At 46.2% G+C, this 25,042-nt stretch overlaps 1 protein-coding gene and 1 long non-coding RNA gene across 2 annotated transcripts in view; one reads left to right on the top strand and one right to left on the bottom strand.

Moving 5' to 3' along the window:
* Rad9a (RAD9 checkpoint clamp component A) overlaps positions 1-21,311 on the bottom strand; it is a 59,916-nt gene extending 38,605 nt beyond the window's left edge. Inside the window, exons 1-2 of the mRNA XM_085834185.1 lie at positions 21,017-21,311; positions 17,318-17,460 (exon numbers count right to left, since the gene is read on the bottom strand). The gene's annotated coding sequence lies outside the window, so the exon portion shown is untranslated. The remainder of the gene's footprint in view (positions 1-17,317; positions 17,461-21,016) is intronic.
* On the top strand, positions 1,958-3,616 carry LOC110286029 (uncharacterized). Its single transcript, XR_002377102.3, has 2 exons — positions 1,958-2,901; positions 3,141-3,616. It is a non-coding gene; the product is annotated as an uncharacterized LOC110286029 (long non-coding RNA).
* Positions 21,312-25,042: the final 3,731 nt, after the last annotated feature.

Below are 25,042 nucleotides of genomic sequence, written 5' to 3'. Positions count from 1 at the left end.
GCTTTTTTTTTTTTTTTTTTGAGGTGGTTGTTTTGAGACAGTTTCTCTATGTTGTCCTGATCCTGGAACTTACTCTGTAGACTTAGGCTGGCTACAAACTCAGAAATTTGCCTGCCTCTGCTTCCTGAATGCTGAGATTAAAGGGTCCCAATATGGGGGGGGGCAGTGCTGTGACTGGGATGTAAAGTGATTAATTAATTAGTTAATTCATGGGAAAAAGGTTTCTCTATGTAGTTCTGTTTGTCCTAGAACTCATTATATAGACCAGGCTGGCCTCTAACTCACAGAAATCTACTTGCCTCTGTCTCCCAAGTGCTGGGGTTAAAGGCTTGTGTTTCTATACCACAAGGCTTCCATATCTATTTTTCTAAGGCAGTCTTTTCAAAAGCTGAGTGGCCTCTGGTATTCCCTGGTAGAAACTCACTCTAAGTTTCCTTCCCTGACCAGCCAGCAGAAAATCTGCCTAATATGCCCAACTTATGAACAGCTACTAAGTTCCTGTTACTATAGATCCCATGGGTGTCACTGTCACTGAAAACATACACAAAACAATCATGGAAATTAGTTATGTCATGTGACGGTCAGCATTAAGTAAAATTAGGGTGAGGGGCTTGAAGGGGGTTAGAAAATGTCAACAAGATATTTTGCAGAGTAGGACAGGAAAGGCTCCATCGTTTTAAAAGTCTTTGAAAAGAGAAACACAAAGAAGGAAGGCAGAGAGGGCTCACCCCTGAGTAAGTGTTACAGACAGAAAGAATGACAAGAAAGGCTCAATGGCAGGAACATTTTCAGACTGTTCACACAAGAATGTGAAGGTCGGAACACAGGAGACAAGGTGAAGACAGAAGGGAATGAGGCCAAACAGGTAGCAGGCCAGTCCCATTGGGCATTGTAGACCATGATAAGAAATCTGGATTTTACAGTGAGTGAAAAGAGATATGGATGGCTTTGAAGAATGACAACATTGAACTTATGTTTTGAAAATACAAGTGCAGCTGTGGGTGGAAAGTCTATGGAGTTGGGAAAGCAGACAGGTGGTGAAACTGCTCTGCTCAGCAAGGCTAACAAAACCTGTCTGAGAACAGGTGACAGGGATGTGGTTTGAAGCAGGGAGGGGAAATGGAGCTGGTGAGAAGTAGCCAGATTTTATTTTGAGGGGACAACTGACTGGGATTTAAGAGGTAGGAGCCAAGGATAACTCCAAGGATTTGGGCTTGTGTGACTGGAAGACCAGATATCCCATAGTAGTAGAAGAAGGGGGGGGAGGAGGAGGGGGGAAGAGGAAAGTAGGAAGGGAACAAAGAGCTTTGGATGTTTTGGCTTTTGGGGAGGGGCTGTGGGTGGAACCTGAGGTCTTGCCTATAACAGGCAAGTGCTCTATTACACCCCCAGTCAATATGTTACATTTGACGTGCTTGCAATGTATCCCAGTAAAGATGGGATGTAGGCAGAAGATACAGTAAATCTGGAATTCTGGAGAGGTCTAGATTTGAGATATAACTTTGGGGAACTTTCAAATGGCATGTAAGGTCACAAGAATGAGCTGGCACAGTGGTGCTTGATCACTTGTAACCCCAACACTCTGAAACCTGATTGAGACTAAAGTTTCAAAGCCAGTCTGGCAACATAGCAAGACCTTGTCTCCAAAACGTTCTCAGCACTCAAAAGACAGAGACAGGAAAATCTCTGTGAGTTCAAGTCCAGCCTGGTTTATGTAGAGAGTTACAGGGCTGTTAGAGCTACAAAGAGAGACCCTGTCTTAAAAAAAATCCAAGTCCATTCATCAACCAGTATATTAAAAGTATTGAAGCCGGGCGTGGTGGCGCACGCCTTTAATCCCAGCACTCGGGAGGCAGAGGCAGGCGGATTTCTGAGTTCGAGGCCAGCCTGGTCTACAAAGTGAGTTCCAGGACAGCCAGGGCTATACAGAAAAACCCTGTCTCGAAAAACCAAAAAAAAAAAAAAAAAGTATTGAGAGAGCTGGGCGGTGGTGGTGCACACCTTTAATCCCAGCACTTGGGGGCGGGTTAGGGTTAGGGTTAGGGTTTCTGAGTTCGAGGCCAGCTGGTCAGAGTGAGTGCCAGGACAACCAGGGCTACACAGAGAAACCCTGTCTCCAAAAACAAAAAAACAAAAACAAAAAAACAAAACAAAACAAAACAAAACAAAACAAAACAAAACAAAACAAAACAAAAGAGTATTGAGAAAAGAGAGAGCCAAGGACAGCCCAGCTCTACTTTTAGGCCAGGGAGGTGGGAGATTGGGACAAAGGAGACAGGGGTGAGGGTAGCCTGCAGAGCCAAAGAAAGAGCAGAGCAGTGGAGGTGATGGGGAGCTTCGAGAGTCCCAGCAGAGTGTGTCAACCGTTAGGTGTTCCCAAGAAGCCGATAAAACGCAATTTGAGAGGGTTCAGCCGCACAGAGGTCCCTGGAAACTTTGGTAAGAGCAGCTTTGCGGTGTGAGGTAAGAGCCTGCCTGGAGAACTGGGAACGGGGAGCTTGTCAGCTTTGGTTTGATTGTATTATCATGCTAGGGAAGGGATAATGGCAGGAGTGGCTTTGACCCTAACACTGGACGGCAAGGATGAAAATCTGGTGCGTGTCACTGATTCTTACGCCATCCTAGCACTCCACCTTCAGTGTGTGTGCTGCCGAAGTGAGCACAGGCCACCTTCAGTGTGTGTGCCGCCGAAGTGAGCACACGCCAATTCTTTGAGGAACATTTTGCTGTAAAGGACCAGAGACTGCAGTGGTAGCTGGAAAGGGAATGAGATCAAAGGAACAGTTTGTTTTGTCTTCTGTTTTAGATGGAGCTGCAGAGCAGCTTAATTACACAGTGCACACAATCAAGAGTGATGTCTTTGACAGGATGTGATGCACAGTCAGGGAGGTCACTGCTAAGGTCAGTTGGGAGGACTGGAAACTCTAGGTAAATGACTGTGAGCATGCAAAAGTGGTATAGGGAAGGGATGTCCTGAGGGGTGGGGATACTGGAGGAGCAGCTGGCTCACCGAGAGCCTGGCAATGCTGGGTAGCATGGTATGTTTGCTAAGTGCTTGTCCTGCCACCTGCTGTGCTGAATACTGCATGTGTGTTACTAGTTGAAGCCTGAGAACATTAATTATTGTCTATGCTTTACAGATAAAGAAACTGAGGCTGAGAGGGAAAATGCTCTGCAGAGCCAGCAAACAGCAAAGCCAGCCTTCCTTCACAGCTGCCCCACCAGGCTAGCCAAACACCTGCACTCCAGATGTTTAGGATGGACTTGATAAGGCCTACATATGGGGAAAGTTAAAAAAAAAAAAAAAACACAAAAAACCTCATGTAATACAAGTGCTGCCCCCAGGCAACCTAGGAATCTAGAGACACGGAGTGCCCAGTTCTCAGGAACCATCGGAGGCAGGAGCATAGCCCCATTCTGCAGAAGCCTCCAGCGGACACGACTCCCCGCTTCACTGAAGTCACCCTGCAGACCCTTATTTGTACCAAGCCTTGGGTTCACAGTGTTCCTTCTTAGACCTTCCATTACAGAATTAATGCAGTCTCTGAGTATTCGCAGTAGTTTTGTGCTTGTTTGTTTTTATTATTATTATTAAATTTGCCAGTTTTACATTTGACTCCAGACTCTAGTGACGTGTCAGAAGTAGCTGTTTTAACATAAAAGCCTTCAGGAAGATGTGTTTGTGCAGCCTAAGGCTGGCTTCATAAGCCTCTGACACCTATCACAGCTTAGCTCAGTCTCAGCAACACTGGTAACAGTAACTCAGCCAGAGGAAATGGAAGGGATCCAGTCCCTGAAGAGTAAGCTAGAGCCTGCAGGCCGAGACCGGCATGCTGGCCTGAGCAAACAGTGTGTGGGGGGGTGTATGGGTGTTGGGGACAGGGGATGTTTGGAGGTTTTTGTCAAATCAACACAGAGTAGAATCATTTGAGAAGGAACCTCAGCTAAGAAAATGTTCCCATCAGATTGGCCTGTAGGGTATTATCTTGACTAATGATTGATGTGGATGAGCCCCGCCCATGGTTGGCAATGTCACCCATGGACAAGTGGGCTAAGGTGTATGAGAAAGTAAACTGAGCAAGCCAACAGGACCAAGCCAGTGAGCAGCAGTCCTCCATGGTGTCTGCCTGAGCTCCTGCCTCCAGGCTCCTGCCCTGCTTCAGTTCTTGCCCTGACTTCCTTCAGTGGTAGACTGGAAGTTTAAGATGAAACAAGGGCTGGAGAGATGGCTCAGTGGTTATGAGCACTGACTGCCCTTCAAGAGGCCCTGAGTTCAATTTCCAGCAACCACATGGTGGCTCACAACCATCTGTAATGAGGATCTGGCGCCCTCTTCTGTTGTGTCTGAAGACTGTGACAGTGTACTGACATACATGAAATAAATCTTTTTTTTTTAAAGATTTATTTATTTATTATATATAAGTACACTGCAGCTGTCTTCAGACACTCCAGAAGAGGGCGCCAGATCTTGTTACGGATGGTTGTGAGCCACCATGTGGTTGCTGGGATTTGAACTCTGGACCTTCGGAAGAGCAGTCGGGTGCTCTTACCCACTGAGCCATCTCACCAGCCCCAAAATAAATAAATCTTAAAAAAAAAAAACAAAACGATGAAACAAACCCTTTCCTCCTGTAGTTACTTTTGATCACTTTTTTTACCATAGCAATAAAAATGAAACTAAGATAGACATGTATGGTCAGGCACTCATGATGTATGCAGAGTATGCCATGTGTATTGTGATAGTACAACCAAAAGCTATCTGGGGGCTGGAGAAATGGCTGTGCAGGTTAGAAGTCGTTGTTGCTCTTACAGAGGAGCTGGCTTTGGTTCCTAGCACCCACATGGCATCTCACAAGCACTTGTAATCCTAGTGCCAGGGGCTCTAACACCCTCTTCTTGCCTCTGCTGGCACCAGGCACACAAGTGCTACACATGCATACACAGAGATACAACATATTTATATATATAAAGCCAAAAGACATACTTATTTGTCCAGCACTGGTCTGTGTGCATTTTATCTCACAGCCACTCTAGACACAACTTTAACACTTCTTACACAGCAATTCTGAAAAGGTCACTGGAGCAGAGAAAGTGAGCTGCACGGCATGAGAGAGGCTTGATCCTAGAGTCCAGCTCCAAGCTTGTACTCTCTGTCATGTGTGATACAGCCAATTAAGCAAGCTGAGGCCAAGAAAGGGTTCTTGAGCCATGGCAATAAGAGTGAGTGCCTGAGGGCTTCTGGGTAGAAGAGGCAAAACTAAAAGAGTCATCCTAAAAAGTCTATCAGGCCAGGTATGAAAGAATGAAAGAAAGATTGTCACCCAGAATGGTGGCACACACCGTCAACCCAGCATTCTAGAGACACAGGCAGACAGATCTCTGTGAGTTCAAGGCTGGCTTGGTCTACATAGCAAGCTACAGGATAGCCAGGGCTACATAGAGAGACCCTATCTCAAAAAAGGGGGGGGGCGTGGGAGAGAGACAGAGACAGAGAGACAGAGAGAGTGTTTGTCTTTGAGCAGGGGGAGCAGTATCCTAGGGAGAAAAACCAAATAGGAAGCTACTGAATGAATATTAGACATGGAGCTAAGACCTGGGATTGATGGGGACAAAGGAAAGGACGGACAAAGACTGTTATGAAGGAAGTTGGGAACAGGAGGTGGCATCAGATTGAGCTTTTGAGTTTGTGTGATTGGAAGAACACTGATTTGCAAGCAGAAAAGCAGATATGGGAGGGGAACAGCTCGGTTTCCCACATGGCTGCTCAGAGGTGAGGACAGATATCCAGAGGGAAAACTTGGTTGGCAATGTAAACAGAGTTAGGTCCAGAAGCGAGGACAGGGGAGGGATGACATCCAGGGACAGAAGAGACCACTGACCCCAAGAGTATGGGTAAATCTTTTGAGAGAAAAGAGACAGGAAAAGGTGGGACAAGAAGACCAAAGACAGTACTTAGGAAAGTTCTATTTAGAAGTTGAAAGAAGATCCAGCCAACCAAGGAGGAAGATCTTGGCATGGCAGGAAAACTGAGGCGCAGTGCTATGAGGCTGATAAGGAGGCTGGCTGCAGAGCTATCTGGACAGGCACTGTTGGGAAGAGCAGAGGAGATGGACCCACATCCCCTCCTCTGTTCTTGATTTGCACATCTATTTGGGCTTTCTCCATGCCGTGATGATGATGGGGATCCCAGTAACCCTGAGGGAACACACTGACTCCTTCAAACTGACTCAGGTGTGGCAGCATTCATCCTCCCTCAGACCATGATGCTAGCCAGGGCAAGCCTGACGGGAGGGCCCACAGAGGTTGCCTAAGGACTAGACAGATGAGTCCACAGCAGGGTTCAAGTGATTATAGACGATGTTCCAGGTGCCAAGTCCTTCTTGGGTCCATGTTTGGCTCTTTGTAACTTGAAGGGAAAGGCTGCTGCTCTAATTTTGAGGCTATCTCTGGCACCACACTATGAGGTGCTAATGGCTTCTACTTTTGCTGCCTCTAGCCTTTTCTACACCCTGGTTTTCTCTCTGTGAAGCCTTACCTAAGATGACTTAAAGACCCCTCCCTGTTCCCTGTGGTGGCCTGTTTGTATTTGTTATGGTATATCATGTTAGGACATACTATTGACCTCACTGCTAGAGAGGATTTAATCTTTGCCCCCCCCGCCCCCAAAAGGGTCAGTTCTATGGCTGACAACCTTCCCACGCCATGTTCACATCTGTTTTTGGTTTATTTCTCCAGGCTGTGAAATAATTTACAGTGTGAAGGCTGCTCCTAAGCTTTAGTGAAACTTAGGCTCTACCTAAATCACTCTGCTGTCAAGTTCAGAAGCAGACCCTTTCCTGTTTGCAAGCCTAGGCCTCCAGTGGCCAGCTTATTCAGTGCACCAAGGGACATAGTAGAGACAGTCATCATGCTGGAAGCCCTTGGCACTGTCCAACTTTTCTCCATGTGCTCCTAGGTCACTGGCCAGGACGCTACCGTTACAGTCCCACACGCTGAAGTGCAAACTTAACCAACTCCAAGGATACTAGTCTCACACCCTTCATTGAAATCATGAGTGTAGATGTATCCCTTTCATCCTCTGTCTAGAAACCTATCCAGGCAGGTCCACTTGTGTGTGGAAAACACCTGTCTAACTAACACTTTTTATAAGAGCAGAACATAAAGGCATAAAAGTGCCAAGAGTGGCAGGGCAGTGATGGCGCACGCCTTTTAATCCCAGCACATGGGAGACAGAGGCAGGCAGATTTCTGAGTTCAAGTCCAACCTGGTCTACAGAGTGAGTTCTAGGACAGCCAGGGCTACACAGAGAAACCCTGTCTCGAACAACAACAACAACAACAAAAACCCCAAAACCCAAAAACAAGTGGCAAGAGTGCAGTCTAAGCACTGACACCTGCTGGCTATAAAGCCGCAGTTGTGCAGAACTAGCTGGTTTGACTCGATGCTGATTTGACTCAATTCTAAGACATATAACAGAGGGAAAGATTTGCAGAAAAGTATGCATTTGAGCAAAAGTATGTACATATAAGGCTGAATGTGTGGCTCAGTAGTAAAAAGTGTTTAGTATGTGTAAGGCCCTGGGTTTGATCCCAGCCCCCTGCCCTGCCCCCACACACAATTTGCCTTATGCATATAGTAAGAACTGTATGCCATTAGAGCTGCCAAGATGGCTCGGTGGTAAAGACAGTTGCCACCAACCTGAGTTGTCTCCTCATCCACAGCCAAAGGAGAGAACCCATGTCACAAACTGTCTTCCGGCCTCCACACGTGCACCACGGCAGTGCCCCACTGCCACTAAAAAGGAATACATGTAATTAGAAGATATATTTATAATATTAGTTGCCTTTGACAGGAAGGTAATTTGTGCCTTAGAAATTGGGAGTAAAAGCCGGGCGTGGTGGCGCACGCCTTTAATCCCAGCACTCGGGAGGCAGAGGCAGGCGGATTTCCGAGTTCGAGGCCAGCCTGGTCTACAAAGTGAGTTCCAGGACAGCCAGGGCTACACAGAGAAACCCTGTCTCGAAAAACCAAAAAAAAAAAAAAAAAAAAAAGAAATTGGGAGTAAATCTGGGTACAGTGCCCACGCCTTTAATCCCAGCAGTCAGAAGGCAGAGGCGTGTGGCTTTCTGTGAGTTTAAAAGCAGCCTGATCTACTCAGTGAATTCAGGCCAGCTAGGACTAAAACATGAGGCCCTGTCTCAGAAAAAGAGGAAAAAATAGAAAAAAATGTATTTGAGCAATAACTTTTTAAAATTATTTAATTAAATCACCTGTCAATCAAGTAAAAAAAAAAAACCTCATTACCAAATTCATGCCTATGTGTTTAAAGAATATTAAAAATAATAGAAATACCAAGCACCTATAATTCTGGCTCTTGGGAGCCTCAGCTATACTGTGAGCTCGAGGTCAGCATGGGCTCTTTGTGACCTAGTCACAAAACAACAGTGATGGTGATGATGGTGATGGTGGTGGTGGTGATGGTGATGGTGGTGGTGGTGGTGGTGGTGGTGATGGTGATGGTGGTGGTGATGGTGGTGGTGGTGGTGATGGTGGTGATGATGGTGGTGGTGGTGGTGGTGATGGTGATGATGGTGGTGGTGGTGATGATGGTGGTGGTGGTGGTGGTGATGGTGATGGTGGTGGTGATGGTGGTGATGATGGTGGTGGTGGTGGTGGTGATGGTGATGATGGTGGTGGTGGTGATGATGGTGGTGGTGGTGGTGGTGATGGTGATGGTGGTGGTGGTGGTGATGGTGGTGATGATGGTGGTGGTGGTGGTGGTGATGGTGATGATGGTGGTGGTGGTGATGATGGTGGTGGTGGTGGTGGTGATGGTGATGGTGGTGGTGGTGATGGTGATGATGGTGGTGATGGTGGTGGTGGTGGTGATGGTGATGGTGATGGTGGTGGTGGTGATGGTGATGGTGGTGGTGATGGTGGTGGTGGTGGTGGTGATGGTGGTGGTGGTGATGATGGTGATGGTGGTGGTGATGGTGATGATGGTGATGGTGGTGGTGGTGGTGGTGATGGTGGTGATGATGGTGGTGGTGGTGGTGATGGTGATGGTGGTGGTGGTGGTGGTGATGGTGATGGTGGTGATGATGGTGGTGATGGTGATGGTGGTGGTGATGGTGGTGGTGGTGGTGGTGGTGGTGGTGCTGGTGATGATGGTGATGGTGGTGGTGGTGAAGATGGAGGAAGAGGAGGAGGAGGAAGCAGTGTCACGAGGTAAAAGGCCACTGTTTCATATACTGCAACATTTCTGTAGCTATGTCTGGACTCACAATGCTGCCCTCTCTGTGTTACAGTCACTGAGAGAGAAGGGATTACTACCTAGTCCTATCCTTTCAAGATGTTATTTCTAGTGGGCTTAGCTTCCCCTTTACCGGGTAATGCCCTAACAGTGGGACAAGGAGCAACTAGTCAAGACAACAGAGTCAGCAAAAGTTCAAATGATGGCTCTAAAATGAACACAGACACTTCCAGTTAGTTGGTTAACAAGCCCATATAGGGCTGAAGAGATGTCTCAGCAGCTAAGAGCACTGACACAACCATCTGCAATGGGATCTGATGCCCTCTTCTGGTGCATCTGTGTTATTATGTGTACTCACATACATTAAACAAACAAACAAATGAAACAAGCACATATGGGACACCTGTAGGTGTGGTAGCGTGTGGAAGAAAGAGCCCTGCTCTATCTCATAAAAATATGCTCAGCTCCACTCTAGTGTCCTGGACAGCACCCTCTGCTATCCAGGAGCAGCAGACAGGCAGAAGCTCAAAACAGCCTGGCTCTGGGAGGATCTGAAGGAGTGTGAGGACATGCCATTCATTGCTTGACTCAACAATCCCAATACTCCAACTAACCCTGAAGAATTGCTTCAACAAACAAAACAACATGTGCACAAGCTTATTCAGTGTGGTATTGTGTCAATGGCAGAATACTGAAAACAGCCTTCGACCCTGCCCACAGGGAGCTGCACACTGTGACTTCATAGCTAGAGATGTGAAAGATTCCCTGGCTGATGTGCAGTGATCGATTTCCAAGATAAATTGTAAAATACATAGAAACCCACTTTGTTTTAGGAAAGAAAGAGAAGTAAACTATGTATTTGATAAATAAAAACAATAAGAAAAGGTAAAGTAGACATGCTAGGTTAGCTGAGAGTGGAGGGAGGGTCCACAGCCAGGTTTCTCTACAGATATCTCATACAGCTTGGTTCTTGAGCTATGCAACTATGTAAAAGGTGTTCTGATGCATCTTTATATTTATATTTAACTTAGGACCCCCGAGTTCCAGGATAGCCAGGACTACACAGAGAAACCCTCCCTGTCTTGACAGCCCTGCCCCCAAAAAGGTCACATGTTGTGAAAAAAATGGAAAAAACCTTCTAGGGCTGGAGCGATGGCTCAGGGGTAAGAGCACTGAGTGCTCTGCCAGAGGTCCTGAGTTCAAATCCCAGCACCCACATGGTGGCTCACAACCATTTGTAATGAGATCTGATGCCCTCTTCTGGAGTGTCTGAAGACAGCTACATACACATTAAATAAATAAATCTTTTAAAGAAAGAAAGAAAGAGAGAGAGAGAGAGAGAAAGGAAGGAAGAAAGAAAACCTTCCAAGGTGGGATTTGGAGTTAGATATGTGAGTAATGTGAATTTTAAAAAATCATCTTTATTGAGATATAATTTATCTGCAATATTACAGGGTTTTTGTTTGTTTTGCTTTGCTTTTGGCAGTATTGTAATCAAGCCCAGGGTCTTATGCAAACTAGGCAACTGGGATCAGATACACACCCAGCCCCCAAAATTGATTTTAAGTGTACATCTCTGACAAATGTATAAACTACCTTAACCATCAATACCATGATAATCTAGAAAGTTCCATCAGCCCAGAAATCTTCTCACTCTTCTTTCTATGTATTCCCTCATCACACACAATTTGGTTTCTCTAACCAGAGACATATCCTGTCTTTCCTAGAATATCTCATAAACACCACCTTGAGCCTGCCTGCTTTTTATTTCACTTATAATATTTGTAAGAGGGCTCACTCGATGGCTGAGTGGATGGCGGTGCAAGCCCAGAAAGCTCAATTCTCTTCCTGTAACCCACACAGATGTCGCTGAGGAATGACTCAACACACAGAGGTGTACTCTGACCTACACATGGACGTCCCACCCCTTTAGCCTGACTTTTTGTGGGGCTTTCTTTCTTCTACCCTTCCCCAGCTCCCCTTTTTAGTTTACCCTTTCAACACCATACCACAAGGTAGGAGAGAAAAAAGGATAGAAAGGAAAGGGTTCTGGTTCTTGTCAGGCTGCCTCCTGCTGATGAGGGGGGTCAAGTTCTTTGGAGCTTGGAGCAAATTTCATCTTCACAGTCACGAGATGGAATTCTTTCTTGTTTCTTTTTTGCACACAAACAACGAGCAACAGCAACCAATGTTCAGCCTCTCGGGGCCACCCTCTGAAAAGTCCCCATAATTCCAAATGTCACACTATCGAGGGAACTGTCTGCGGCTGTCAGAATCACACCCCTGCTAGTGCATGAGACAAATCATAGTCGGCTGCTGCAGGCAGTCCGAAGCAGCCCCAGATTCCACACCTGGGATTAAGATGAAAACATATTCTTATAATATTTCTGTGTTTTTCAAAGAAACCAAAACTCCAAAACTGTCACCCCACTCCCCAAAACATTTTTAAAGATTAAAATGAGTAATCCCTATGAGGTCCGGCCACACCTGTGCATCAGGCACTCTGTCACTGTGAGTTGGGGACCAGTGAGAGCAGAGCAGGGTTACAGTGAAGGGGATGGGGAGGGAGGCTCAGGCCGCACTGCCCCGCCCTAATAGCAGCTAGGGAGTGGATGTGAGTAACACAGCGATGGCTCAGGAGTGAGATCTGGAGATAGAAGGAAGGGTTGAATTTCACCAACCAGTTAGCCAGAGAAGAGTAAGGCTTTTGTTACCCAGGCCTAGTCAGGAATGAAGGAATATCCGATGACTGTCCCCATGGCCACAGGCCATAGGCCTGGGGCAGAGGCAGGTCACAAATGAGTCAAGCTGAACTCATTTATTTTTTATGACTGAGTAATATTCCATCAGTGAGTACGCCCAGATGCATTAGCCATTTGTCAGCTGGTGGACACTTTCAATTACTTCTGGTTTTGAATCCTGCTGAATGACGCTGTTATAAACAGTCATGGACAAGTCTTTGTATCATGTTTTCTATTTTCTCCTGAGTAAATGCCAAAAAATCAGATTACTGGGTTGTATATCATATGTGTATTCAATTTTATTTATTTTTAAAGACTTACTTTATTTCATGTGTATGAATGTTTTGCCTGAATGTACATTTGTGTACTGCGTGTGTGCCTGCTGCCCATGGAAGCCAGAAGAGGGCATCAGATCCCTTGGAACTGGAGTTATAGAGGACTGTGAGCTGTCATGCAGGTGCTGGGAACCCAACCCAGGTCTAGAAGAGAAGTCAGTGCTCCTAACCACTGAGCAATCTCTCCATCCCATGTATATTAAATTTTAGAATAAATAGTAAATTCATCTCCCAAAAACGAGTCTACCATTTTACATTCTCATCAACATATAGGACAGTTTTAGGGGATGTGGCCCAAATGCTGCTAGCATTGGCACCTCGTATGTGTGAAGTCCTGAGCTCCATCCCCAGAACTGAAGAGTGGCAGTGGTTTAAGAGCCTTATATCGGGGCTGGTGAGATGGCTCAGTGGGTAAGAGCACCCGACTGTTCTTCTGAAGGTCCAGAGTTCAAATCCCAGCAACCACATGGTGGCTCACAACCATCCGTAACAAGATCTGGCGCCCTCTTCTGGAATACCTGAAGACAGCTACAGTGTACTTACATATAATAAATAAATAAATCTTAAAAAAAAAAAAAGAGCCTTATATCCACACCAATAACTAGTGGTCTTTTAAGTTTCCATCATTTTTCTTAAAAATATCTGTGTGGGCAAATGCCCAGATGGGCAGATGGCTTAGCAGTTAAGAAAGCTTACTGTCAAGCCAGGCATGGTGGCGCACGCCTTTAATCCCAGCACTCCGGAGGCAGAGGCAGGCGGATTTCTGAGTTCAAGGCCAGCCTGGTCTACATAGTGAGTTCCAGAACAGCCAAGGCTACACAGAGAAACCCTGTCTCGAAAAACCAAAAAAAAAAAAAAAAAAAAAAAAAAAAAAAAAAAAAAAAAAAAAGAAGAAGAAGAAGAAGAAGAAAAGAAAAGAAAAAGAAAAAAAGAAAGCTTACTGTCCTGTTAGAGGGCAGGGGAAGATGTGTACGTGTGCAGGTGTGTAGCCAGAGGGCAAGGCATGACATCTATGTGTGCAGGTGTGTAGCCAGAGGGCCAGGCAGATGTGTATATGTGCAGGCCTGCAGTCAGAGGACAACTTTGTGAAACTGATTCTCCTTCTACCTTTACATGGGTTCGGGGGATTGAACTTAGGTTGTCAGACTTGGCAACAAGGGTTTGTCCCCTCTGAGCCATCTCAGCGGTCCATGTGGAGGGATTGCTCAGTGGTTTGGAACACCAACTTCACACAGATACACATGCAGGCAAAACACTAACTCATGTAGAAGAATTTTAAAAAGATTTTAATTATGATGGGACTGGAGAGATGGCTCAGAGGTTAAGAGGCTCTGCTCTTCCAGACGTCCTGAGTTCAATTTCCAGCAACCATATAGTGGCTCACAACCATCTGTAAAGGGATCTGATGCTCTCTTCTGGCATGCAGGCATACATGCAGGCAGAGTGCTGTATACATAATTTGCAAATCTTTTAAAAATATTTTAATTATGTGTGTGTGTATGTGCGCATGAGCACAGGTGTCAGGAGAGACTAATTCCTCTGATGCTGGAGTTACAGGTGGTTGTAAGCTATCTGATCTGTGTGTTGGGAATTCAACCTGGGGCCTACAGAAAAGCAGTATATGCTCTTAACCAGGGACCATATCTTTAACATGATTCCTTGGTTCAACAACATTCCAATCACTCCATAGAGAAACTCTGCAGCTACCGACAGTCAGTTCCAAGTCCCCTTGGCAACAGCTAACATATTTTTAGTCTCTATGGATTTGCCTATTCTGAACATTTCACACACAGATAGAATCATGCAGGACTGGGGAGATGGCCCAGTAGTTAAGAACACATGCTGCTCTTGTAGAGGTTCTGGGTTCAATTCCAGTACCCACATGGCAGCCTAGAAACCTTCTGTAGCTTCAGTTCCAGGGGATGTGATGCCCTCTCTCTGACCTCCAGGATACCAGGATCACACATGCTCCATATATACACATGCAGGCAAAACACTCATACACATAAAAGAAAAATAGCTAAATCTTAAAAAAAAAAAAAAAAATCCAGGGGCTCTGATGCCTCTTATGGCTTTTGTGGGTACTGCATGCATGTACTGCACAGATACCTACAGGCAAAATACTCGGACACTGAATAAATATGACATGAAAATAAATAACTAGAATTATGCAATATGTGGGCTTTTCTTTTGAAAGGCATGGGCAACCAAGCTGGGCCTGTTCATATTCTTGTTTTTGTTTTTTGTTGTTGATGTTGTTGTTTTTGGTTTTTCGAGACAGGGTTTCTCTGTGTAGCCCTGGCTGTCCTGGAACTCACTCTGTAGACCAGGCTGGCCTTGATCTCTGCCTGCCTCTGCCTCCCAAGTGCTGGGATTAAAGGTGTGTGCCACCACTGCCTGGCAAATATTAAAAATTTTAAGGAAACACTGTATTTTTATTTTTTGTTCATGAATGTTTTACCTGAACATGTGTGTGTATACATGCATCGGTGTGTCTGTGTGCCTGTGTGCCTGTGTAAGTGCCTATGGAACCAACAGAGGGTGCTGGGTCCCCTGGAGCTGCTTGTGAGCCACCCAACATGGGTGCTGCTGCAAACTCTGGTCCTCTGAAAGAACAATTCATGCTCTTAAACAGCAGAGCCATCTTCCTAGTCTCCCCGCCTTCATCTTTTTACAACTTGATTTTAGGCTGTATTAGACAGGCTTGGTGTAGCTTTGTTCTACTAAAGGGTTTAGAAAAGAGCTGACCTCTGTAAAGAGCAAGACAGTGAGTCCAGATCTTCCAGCCCATGTTGTCTCTGCCACTGTAGTACAGATCAGGTAGAAAGAGGAGGCAAGCAAATACACAGGTTGTAGTGGCTTGTGCTGGGCCAGATTTGGGCAGCCTCTAGTTTGCCTTCCCAGCTTCTAGGTCATGGTCCCTATTCCTACAGCGCAGCTTCACTGAGGTCAACCAGAATATTAGTGAAGTGTCTTCATTCTGAGTAACCCACAATGCAAATTCTCATAGGACCATGGGATCTTTAGTATCTCCACTTCACTCCCAGCCTCCCAGCAATAGAGAATCTCTGTTACCTTTGCAAAGTCACCCTGAACTTGCATAGCCAGCCTCAGCTAAGGCTTCATAGAGAAGTCACACACAGACTTGGGCACTCTCCATGGCTGTCTTTCTTGCAGCTTGCCTTTGAATTTCCCCATGCTTTGGTGGCCCTCGACTATGAGCTCTGCCTTCCAGTGCAGCAGAACTCCTGTGCTCTGCCTCAGTGTCAGCTCTGTGCTCTGCCAGACAAGGGCAGGAGCCTGTTGTCCGGGGTTAACCTCAAATATTTTCCTTCCCTCAGGGGTCATTTCTACTTATTTGTAAAGCCAATAGTAGTGACCATATATACTTTACCCAATTTTAGAGCCATTTACAATGGAAGGGCTCTGCCATGGTCTGAATCAGCAGTCCTAAAAATCAATATCTTTTCCCATTTACCATTCATCATAAAAGCCTAGAAGCAGGCTTCCAGAGGTCCCCTTGTTTTCTCCTCTCCCCCACAGCAGCCCTGGGATTACAGGCACCTATGCTATTGTGTCTGAGTTTACACAGATTCTAGGGATCTGGGTCATCAGGGTTGCATGGCCAACATCTTCTACACTTGGCCTTCTCCTCATTCCTGTAAACATTTCTTAGGTATAAAGGTACCTGTCTAGGCAGAGTAAGCAACAACAATGAGCACAAAGAGCTGAAAGCTTTTCAAAGGAACAGCCATTGTGAGGCCCACACCTTTGATTACAGTACTCATGAGGCAGAGGCAGGCAGATCTGAGCTGAAGACCAGTCAGGTCTACAGAGTGAGTTCTACACAGTCAGGACTATGCAGAGAAACTCTGTCTTAAACAAACAAACAAACCAACAAAAAACAAAAGAGGAAAGAAAGAAAGAAAGAAAGAAAGAAAGAAAGAAAGAAAGAAAAGAGAAGAGAAGAGAAGAGAAGAGAAGAGAAGAGAAGAGAAGAGAAGAGAAGAGAAGAGAAGAGAAGAGAAGAGAAGAGAAGAGAAGAGAAGAGAAGAAAAGAGAAGAAAAGAAGGGACTGGTGAGATGGCTCAGTGGGTAAGAGCACCCGGCTGCTCTTCCGAAGGTCCAGAGTTCAAATCCCAGCAACCACATGGTGGCTCACAACCATCCGTAACGAGATCTGGCGCCCTCTTCTGGAGTGTCTGAAGACAGCTACAGTGTACTTACATATAATAAATAAATAAATCTTTAAAAAAAAAAAAAAGAAAGTTAAAAAAAAAAAGAAAGAAAAGAAAAGGAGACAGACAGAGAGACACAAGGCTAGGATTCCTGAAGGAATCAAAAGTCAGCACTGCACTGGCCGGGCCACAGAAAGCAGCACTGAAGGCACTGGGCGTGGAATAACATGGAAATAATGTAATTCTTCCAAGCGATGAACCTAGTCTCTGGGCGGATGGAGTGACATGACCTAGAAATAGCAGTGAAGCCCTAGGAACCATGAAGGCATGGTGACAGGGACTAGGGCAAGGACATAGGATCAAAAGGGAGATTTTTGAAGAAAGACCATCAGAATCTGGTAATTATGCATGGAAAGTTGGTGGAAATTCTGACTGAATTGGAAAGAGAGAGCTGCTTTCTGGAATCCAGCTGAGGACTGTGGCCTCTCCAGTCCCTTAGTGATAATAGGTAGGGAAGGCTACTGGTCTTGACACCATCATTTAAGTCTCTGATCTATACCCTAAAAATAGGACCTTCAGATTGGAAAGTGAAGCTATCTCACAAGAATCTGCAGCTGAGGCCAAATGAGATCTCATGTAAGTGGCAGTGCTTTGCAATGGTGAGAACCATTATGCTCTTGAAGCCTGCTGGCACAGGCCTCTAACGGCAGACGTGGATTATCATGACTTCTTACCCCTCAGGCCTGGACTTAGCAGGCTTCATATGACAGCTAGCTGCAAAAGAATCTCACACACTGTACAAGCACTTACCTGCAGTCTGTGGAGAAGAAGCAAGCGGAGGGCAACAGCAGGGCTCCAGGTACAAACAAGGGCCATCAGGAGATAAGATCCCTCCTTGGTTTGTTTCCAATAAAGGGAGCACTTGTCCCCTGAAGTTCTGAACCATCCCATATCTAGGGACAGAAAAGGCAAGTGGCTGTGTACTCTCCCTCTTGTGCACCATCTCCACGGTCTCCCTGGTTTGAAGGTGACTTTTCACCCACCTCAAGCCAGAGGACTGGAAAATTCAGACCTTTGTAAAGAGGCCCTGTCCTCCTTGCAGTCTTGTCTATTTGTGCCTCGCTTAAGACACACCACAGCCTTGCGTCCCTGTCCTTGAAGTCTACCTGCTGGGTTAGGAGAAAAGCAGGACCCCCACACCACCCTGAAGATGGCGCTGCTGGTGCTCATGCTCTTGCAGCAGCCTGGTGTGGTAGACAGAGCTTCCTGCTGCCAAGAGGGTTACAGTCAGGAGGCAAATGGTTATGGGGAAAGGGTTGAACTGAAGGGGTATCCTCCTTGTTCTTTAAGGTTGCCTCATGGTCTAGGTTTCGATCCTCCCATCGTAGCTCTTCCCTGAAGCTCCAGGAAAGGAGGTCCATAGACCTTTCTACACATTGAAGAGACTATTAGCTTGTTTTCTCAGTGGGCTGGCACTGTATAGAATATCCCAGCAATCTGGCTCTTGCCCCATAATCACCTGCCTGATCATGTTCTTCCTCCTATAGGAATGTATGAAAGCCAAGGGTCATTAAGTACCCAGCCTGGTTCCTCTTTACAGGGAAATAATTCAGTGATACACATTGTATGCCAACCATACATTAGGCAGAGAGTAAAGCAACCACCAGAACCTGTCTTCTAGGACCATGTAGTAAGGGGCGCAGACAGGTCTCTTCTATGGTCACAAGCTGAGAGAGGGGTCCTCAGAATTCCTTCCCCCTAAGTTTTGGCCTATATGCTTTATGCTTCCTAACACATTTCATTAGGAAGCTCACGTGAAGCACCTCGTGTTCTAGGCATATTGACAGGTGGGAGTGGTCTCTCCGGCATCTCCAGAGCACAGCGACCTAGACCTCGAATGCTACGTGAATTTTTACTTAAGTGTTTGCACTCATGATCACTTCTCTGCCAGATACTATGTTTTCTGGGAGCAAAGGCTGTACATCATCACATTCCTCAGAGCACCCACACAGTACCACATACATAATAGGTGTTTAACGTGCTGGGGTGGGGGAGGGGGAGAGTTAGGAGAGATGGCTCAGTGGCTTAGAGTACTTGTTACTCTTGCAAAGGGCCCAGGTTTTATTCTCAGCACCCATATGGAAGCTCAAAAGCATTTGTAATGTCAGTACCAGGAGGGTCTGATGCCCTGTTCTAACCTTCACACCACGCATGTACATGCTGCACATACATATATACATGCATGCACGCATACATATACATATACACAAAGTAAAAAAAAATTAAAATCTACAAACAAATGTTTTATGGAATAGCATCCACATCAAAAATGTTTGTTAGCTGAATCGAGGCTTCTTTGTGACAATATGGAGTACTCAGATTAGAGTATCGGGCTGGTGAGATGGCTCAGTGGGTAAGAGCACCCGACTGCTCTTCTGAAGGTCCAGAGTTCAAATCCCAGCAACCACATGGTGGCTCACAACCATCCACAACGAGATCTGGCGCCCTCTTCTGGAGTGTCTGAAGACAGCTACAGTGTACTTATATATAATAAATAAATCTTAAAAAAAAAAAAAAAAGATTAGAGTATCAAGAACATTTGGGGGCTGAGAGATGATTTAGCAGTCCAGGGCCACTCTTGCACAAGATCTAGGCTGCATTCCCAGCATCTACATGGCAGCGCACACTGTCTGTTAACTCCAATTCTAGGGGCTCTGACGCCCTCTTCTGTCCCTTGTGGGCACTGCATGCATGTTGTGTACAGACATCTACAGGCCAAACACCCATACACATCAAATAAAAAAATGAATATTTCGAAAATGTTTTGTAATGGCTGGAGAGATGGCTCAGTGGCTAAGAGCACCGACTGCTCTTCCAGAGGTCCTGAGTTCAATTCCCAGCAACCATATGGTGGCTCACAGGCATCTATAATGGGATCTGATGCCCTCTTCTGGCATGCAGGTAACACGCAGATAGTGCACTCACAAATTAAATAAAATTTAAAAATATATTTTAAGTATATTCAGTGACTTTCATATAACAAATAAGAGCTCACATCCTCTACGAATCCTAAGGGAGGAAAAGCGTCTTTCCCAGCATGTGATGCTGGGCCCTGAATCCCCCCATGCTGTGCCAGGAGTGCACCGGCCTTCAGCACTGACCCTGCCTGCAGGAGCAGACTCAAGCTTCCTCTTTACAGTCCTGCCTGAGAAGAATGGATATGCCCAGAAATAAAAGAAGTTACTTCAAAAATTAGGACTATTCTAAGAAGCACTAGTCTTCGAATAGTGCTTACTGAATGCAGGCATTGAACTAAAAATGTAATGTTATCTCATTTAATCATTAAAAACCTGAGGTGGGCAGTGATGGTGCACGACTTTAATCCTAGCTCTTGGGAGGCAGAGGTGGGGGTGGGGGTGGGTGGGAGGGGATCGCTGTGAGTTTGAGGACAGCCTGGTTCCACAGAGCGAGTTCCAGGACAGTCAGGGCTATGTACAGAGAAACCCTGTCTTGAAAAACAAAAAAACAAAAAAAAATAAAATAAAACACAACCTGAGGTGGGGGCCTAGCTCGGCATTTAAGAGCACTTGTTACTGCAGAGACTAGGTTTGATTTCTAGCACCCACATGGGGGCTCACTACCATCACTGACTCCAGTTCCAAAGGACCTGACATCATTTCTGATCTCCATTAGCACCAGGTACTCACATGGTGCACAGACAGACAGACAGACAAAACACCCATGCACATAAATCTATACCCAAATCACACACCTAGGTTGACTAGATCTCATCCCAAGCTGAGAGTCTTGCTTAAATCATCTCATTCCCCACCCTCCACTCCCTTTTATTTCTTTGCTCTTGGGGAGAGGCAGCAACTATAGCTGTAGGTTAAATTGCATGGCTAGGAAACATCTTGAGGATTATTTGATTTGAATGCCATTTTATTTTGTTTTATTTTTTTGAGGCTGGCCTGGATTCAATGTGTGTGTGTGTGGGGGGGGGCTGATCTTGAACTCAGAGAGATCAATTTCTTCTTAAGATGTGCACCACCACAGCTCAAGTACCTTCCTTATTTTATTTTTTTATTTTTATTTATTTTTTTGGTCTTTTCGAGACAGGGTTTCTCTGTGTAGCCCTGGCTGTCCTGGAACTCACTTTGTAGACCAGGCTGGCCTCGAACTCAGAAATCCGCCTGCCTCTGCCTCCCGAGTGCTGGGATTAAAGGCGTGCGCCACCATGCCCTGCCCTTCCTTATTTTACAGACTGAAACTTCTGTTAAATGAAATAAAGGGATTTGTCTTCTATTCCAGCGCAAACCCAATTGTACTGGGCGGAACAAGGACGAATACTGAAACTGGGGATCAGCCTGCGGTTCGGACTTCTTTGGAGACAAGAGTCGGGTCCAAGCCCATCTAGCACGGGTCTCCTCCCAGGCAGGATTCTACTTTCACGTTCACTCAACTTGACCCACCACCCCCGCCCTCTGTCTGCTCGTTCCCGAGGAGTACCTGTGTGTGTGCCGCGTAGGCCCTCCTCTGGAGGGTGACAAGATTTAGAAATTGGTTCAAGGCGAGAGGCACCTTACAGGTCAGAAAGCCAAACTCTGGTCTCGCGAACTCCTCAGGACGCCGAGGCCCCGGGAGCGCGTGGACTCCAGGACACCCAGGAGAATTTGGCAGTGCTGGTTCCGGGTAGCAGGTAAGTTCCCCACTTTGTCCCTGTAATTGTCTGCAAACTCGGTCTCCTACCTCCTCTGAACTAACCGCTCAGAGTAGAACTGTCCGGATTTCTCCGGGTCGAGGTTCCTATGGAAACGAGAGGACGTTCTTTGCGCCTGTGCAGTTGCGCTAGGCACACTGGGAAATGTAGTTTACAACTTGCCACTAATAGGCCTGAGGAATGGACACAAGATGGCGCCCGAGCGTCGCGGTTGATTCTAACGAGCCAGAGTCTCTGCCGACGCTGTAGCTGCGGCCTGAGGAGAGGCCGTCCAGGCCTGAAAGGTCATACTCCTGGATACCCTGCCTCTGAGGCGTCTACGGTGCGGAGTAGGGGCGGAAGCGCGAGCTATGAGGAGGAGTTGATTTTGCTATGTTTTTAAACAGCCTAATGAGGTGTTACCCTGACTCCGGGCACAGAGGTGACCACTAGTGATCTCGTGTCGGCACAAGAAGACTTTGAAGGTGGGACCTAGCCCAGGATGGGGGTAGCCTGAAAGATATGAGCTCCTCATTACCCCAAGTGTTCAAATCGGGGCTGCGGTATCAGGGGAGAATTGAGTGGGGCCCCTGAGCGCTGGGATGGCTGACTCTGTAGGAGTTGGGTGTTTGCAGGCAGTTTTCCACCCAGAGCCCTGCTTCAGCACCAGTGTGAAGTCAGTGAAGTGACCTCTGAGAAACAGCCGTCCTTGTGTCCAGAGTTAGGCTCCTGGATTGAAAAATCTAGAAACCAGAGTCAGATTCAGGCTCTATTAGATATGTGGTAGTTTCTGTTGAGTCTCAGTTTCTAAACACTGGTACTTACAAGGCCTGCCCTTTGCCCCTCTGAGAGTATTGTAAAGTGATTTGGGTGTGTAGGTTGGATGGCTCTTTAAGGAGACAGACATTCCCACTTACACTTACTGTAAAAAGGAGCATGAAATTAAAAATGTATATAGTTTTTGCTTTAGCAATTTTAGAAATATGACCTACAGATTTAATAGCAAACAGAATATTTATGTAAACAAAAATACAGGCAGAAGTGCTTAGTGAGATGATGCTTGGAATGGGGTTTTAAAATGTAGACCGACTGTTCATCATAAACATCACTTATAGCCCACCAAGTGACGCACGTCTTTGATCGCAGCGCTGGGGAGGCAGAGGCAGGCAGAGCTGAGCTTCAGGCCCACTGGTCTACAGAGTGGGTTCCAGGATAGCCAGAGTTACAAAAAGAAACCCTGTCTCAAAAAATAAAATAATTTAATAAAAGGTCACTTAAAATACAAAATAGAGCTGGGCAATGGTGGTGGCCCATGCCTTTAATCCCAGCACTCGGGAGGCAGAGGCAGATGGATTTCTGAGTTGAGGCCAGCCTGGTCTACAGAGTGAGTTCCAGGACAGCCAGGGCTACACAGAGAAATCCTGTCTCGAAAAAAAACCAAACCAAAGTCTATAAAATTGAATATTTATGCTTATTTAGTTTTGTGTGTGTGATGCTTGATTTGAACTCAGGGTCTTGAATATGCTAGGCAAACTCTTTACCTGGGTTGGTTGGTTGTTTTGTTTGTTTGGTTGGTTGGTTGGTTTTTCAAGACAGGGTTTCTCTGTGTAGCCCTGTCTGTCCTGGAACTCACTTTGTAGACCAGGCTGGCCTCGAACTCAGAAATCTGCCTGCCTCTGCCTCCAGAGTGCTGGGATCAAAGGCGTGCGCCACCACTGCTCGGCGGCTACCTGGGTATTTTTAAAAATTGGGGAGTATCTTTATGTGAAAGTGATATGAAACTCAAGGTTTGAAGTTATTTTAAAGTTTTCTGTAGAATGTTAATATGCTGTTGTCTAGGGCCAGTGAGAGGACTCAGTGGGTAAAGACACCTGCCACCAAGCCTGACCACCTGAGTTTGATCCCTGGAACCTAGATGTTGGAAGGGGAGAACTGACTCCCTCCAGTTGTTCTCTTGGCCTCCACATACAAGCTGTGGCATATGTGTATACACGTGTGTATACACATGCGCGCGTGCACGCACGCACACACACAGAGTATAAAATTGTAATTAAAAATGTAAATGCTATCACCTGTATTTCAGAAGAACACACACACTGGCGCATTTGATTTCATGACCATGCAGCATCCTTGGGGAGTCCTAGTAGCTAGGATAGCCGTTGCCTATGAAGACAGACATGAGGCTCTAAAGGGTAGGACAGAGACCTAATTCTCGTTTCATGTTAAGGTCTCCAGCGATTTGTTTGAGCTTGGCACATCTTAGTTATTTGCAAATGCTTTCCTTTCCAGTCTTTGTTTTCTCCAGGGCTGACCCCTTATTTCTTAGGGTCCTTGTGGATAGGGGGCTGCAGAGAGCGGAGTTCATGACTGCAGCCCTGCTTCTTAAGTTGAGGGAGCGGCAGGAAGCAGAGCCGCTGCTGACACTGTTGCTCTCACCAGCCTTCCTCACCAGGCTCAGCAATCTGGGTGGACTGCTGGTTAGCAGCCAGAGGGAAGGCAGCACCAGATTGGCTCAGTAGTGAAACTGGCCTCCCTGTACCTCTCCTTCTGACCCCATGCAAACCACCCAGACTGATTTAAATGACTCTTATTTCAGAGAGCACTCAGAAGTTGAGCTCTAGCAGTGTGTAAATGACCCACATTGTTTTCAGACAAAAATGGAAGAGAGAAGGGGTAGTGTGTATGGTTTCCCAGTTTTGCTTTGTTTTACAAAAAAGAAAGCAGACTTTTGAGTGCAGGGAAGTGATGGAGTCAGGGCTGAGGCCCACATTTCCCCTCCCAGAGACACCCAGCTCTTCTCCACTTTAGGGTGAGGAGAGGCCTGGGAATTTCCCCCAAGGGTTTGGGAAAGACACTTCCGTGAAACTGGATGTACTGTGATATTCATGTCTGGTATCAGCTCTGTCTGGACAGCATTAAGGGAGGCACTGAGCACACTTACTCCAGATCCGTGTAGTATGTCACAGTGTCAGAGAGCACAGCCTTGGGGCTAGGATGAATGGGAGTGCTAAATTTTTCTTGCTTTCTCTTCTTTTCTCTTTCTCTCTTTCTCTCTTTCTCTCTTTCTTTCTTTCTTTCTTTCTTTCTTTCTTTCTTTCTTTCTTTCTTTCTTTCTTTTTCTTCCTTCCTTCCTTCCTTCCTTCCTTCCTTCCTTCCTTCCTTCCTTCCTTTCCTTTCTTTCTTAGACAATGTCTTACTGTGTAGCCCTGGGTGTCCTCAACCTCCCCGTGTAGTCTTTAGGCTGGCCTCAAACTCACAGAGGTCTGCCTCCAAAGGGCAGAGATTAAAGGCCCCTATGCCCTACCCACTGGGTGCTCTTACAAGCTGAAATGAGCAGCAGCCGCCCCTAGGTGGCTGGGATCACTGAGCAGCCCTCTGCCCTGATGACTATGGGCTGGCTTTGAAAAAATCAGGCTTTCTTGCAGTGTAGCAGGAAGGTGATTCTTAGAACCCAAAATATAAGATATACTCAAGAATCAAATGTTCAAAAGGGAGCCTTTAAGGATAGGTTTGTCTCTTCTACTTGCTCATAGTTGACTCCCTTCAGCTGTCCCAGCAAAACCAAACCCCTTCTCCCACACAGGGTTGTTCCCCCTGAACTGTTGATGGGCAGGATGGCTAACATTTACCCAGGCCTTGCCCTAGAGATGGGGAGATAGCACTGGCTACCTCTTTCCCTCCCCCAACACGCCACTCAACCAAAACAGGTCTGTTACAGGACTCGAGAGAGACAGGTGAAGCTGGAGGGGGCAGTACAGGCTAAGTGCGGTGTGTAAACAGACAAGAGTCTGACTGAACGACAGATGGCTTTGTCACAAATGGAAAACGTCTTTTAA

This window comes from Mus caroli, unplaced genomic scaffold, assembly GCF_978045245.1.
Source record: "Mus caroli unplaced genomic scaffold, Mus_caroli_1 scaffold_20, whole genome shotgun sequence".
NCBI classification, from domain to species: Eukaryota; Metazoa; Chordata; class Mammalia; order Rodentia; family Muridae; genus Mus; species Mus caroli.
This window is presented reverse-complemented; position numbering and strand designations above follow the sequence as displayed.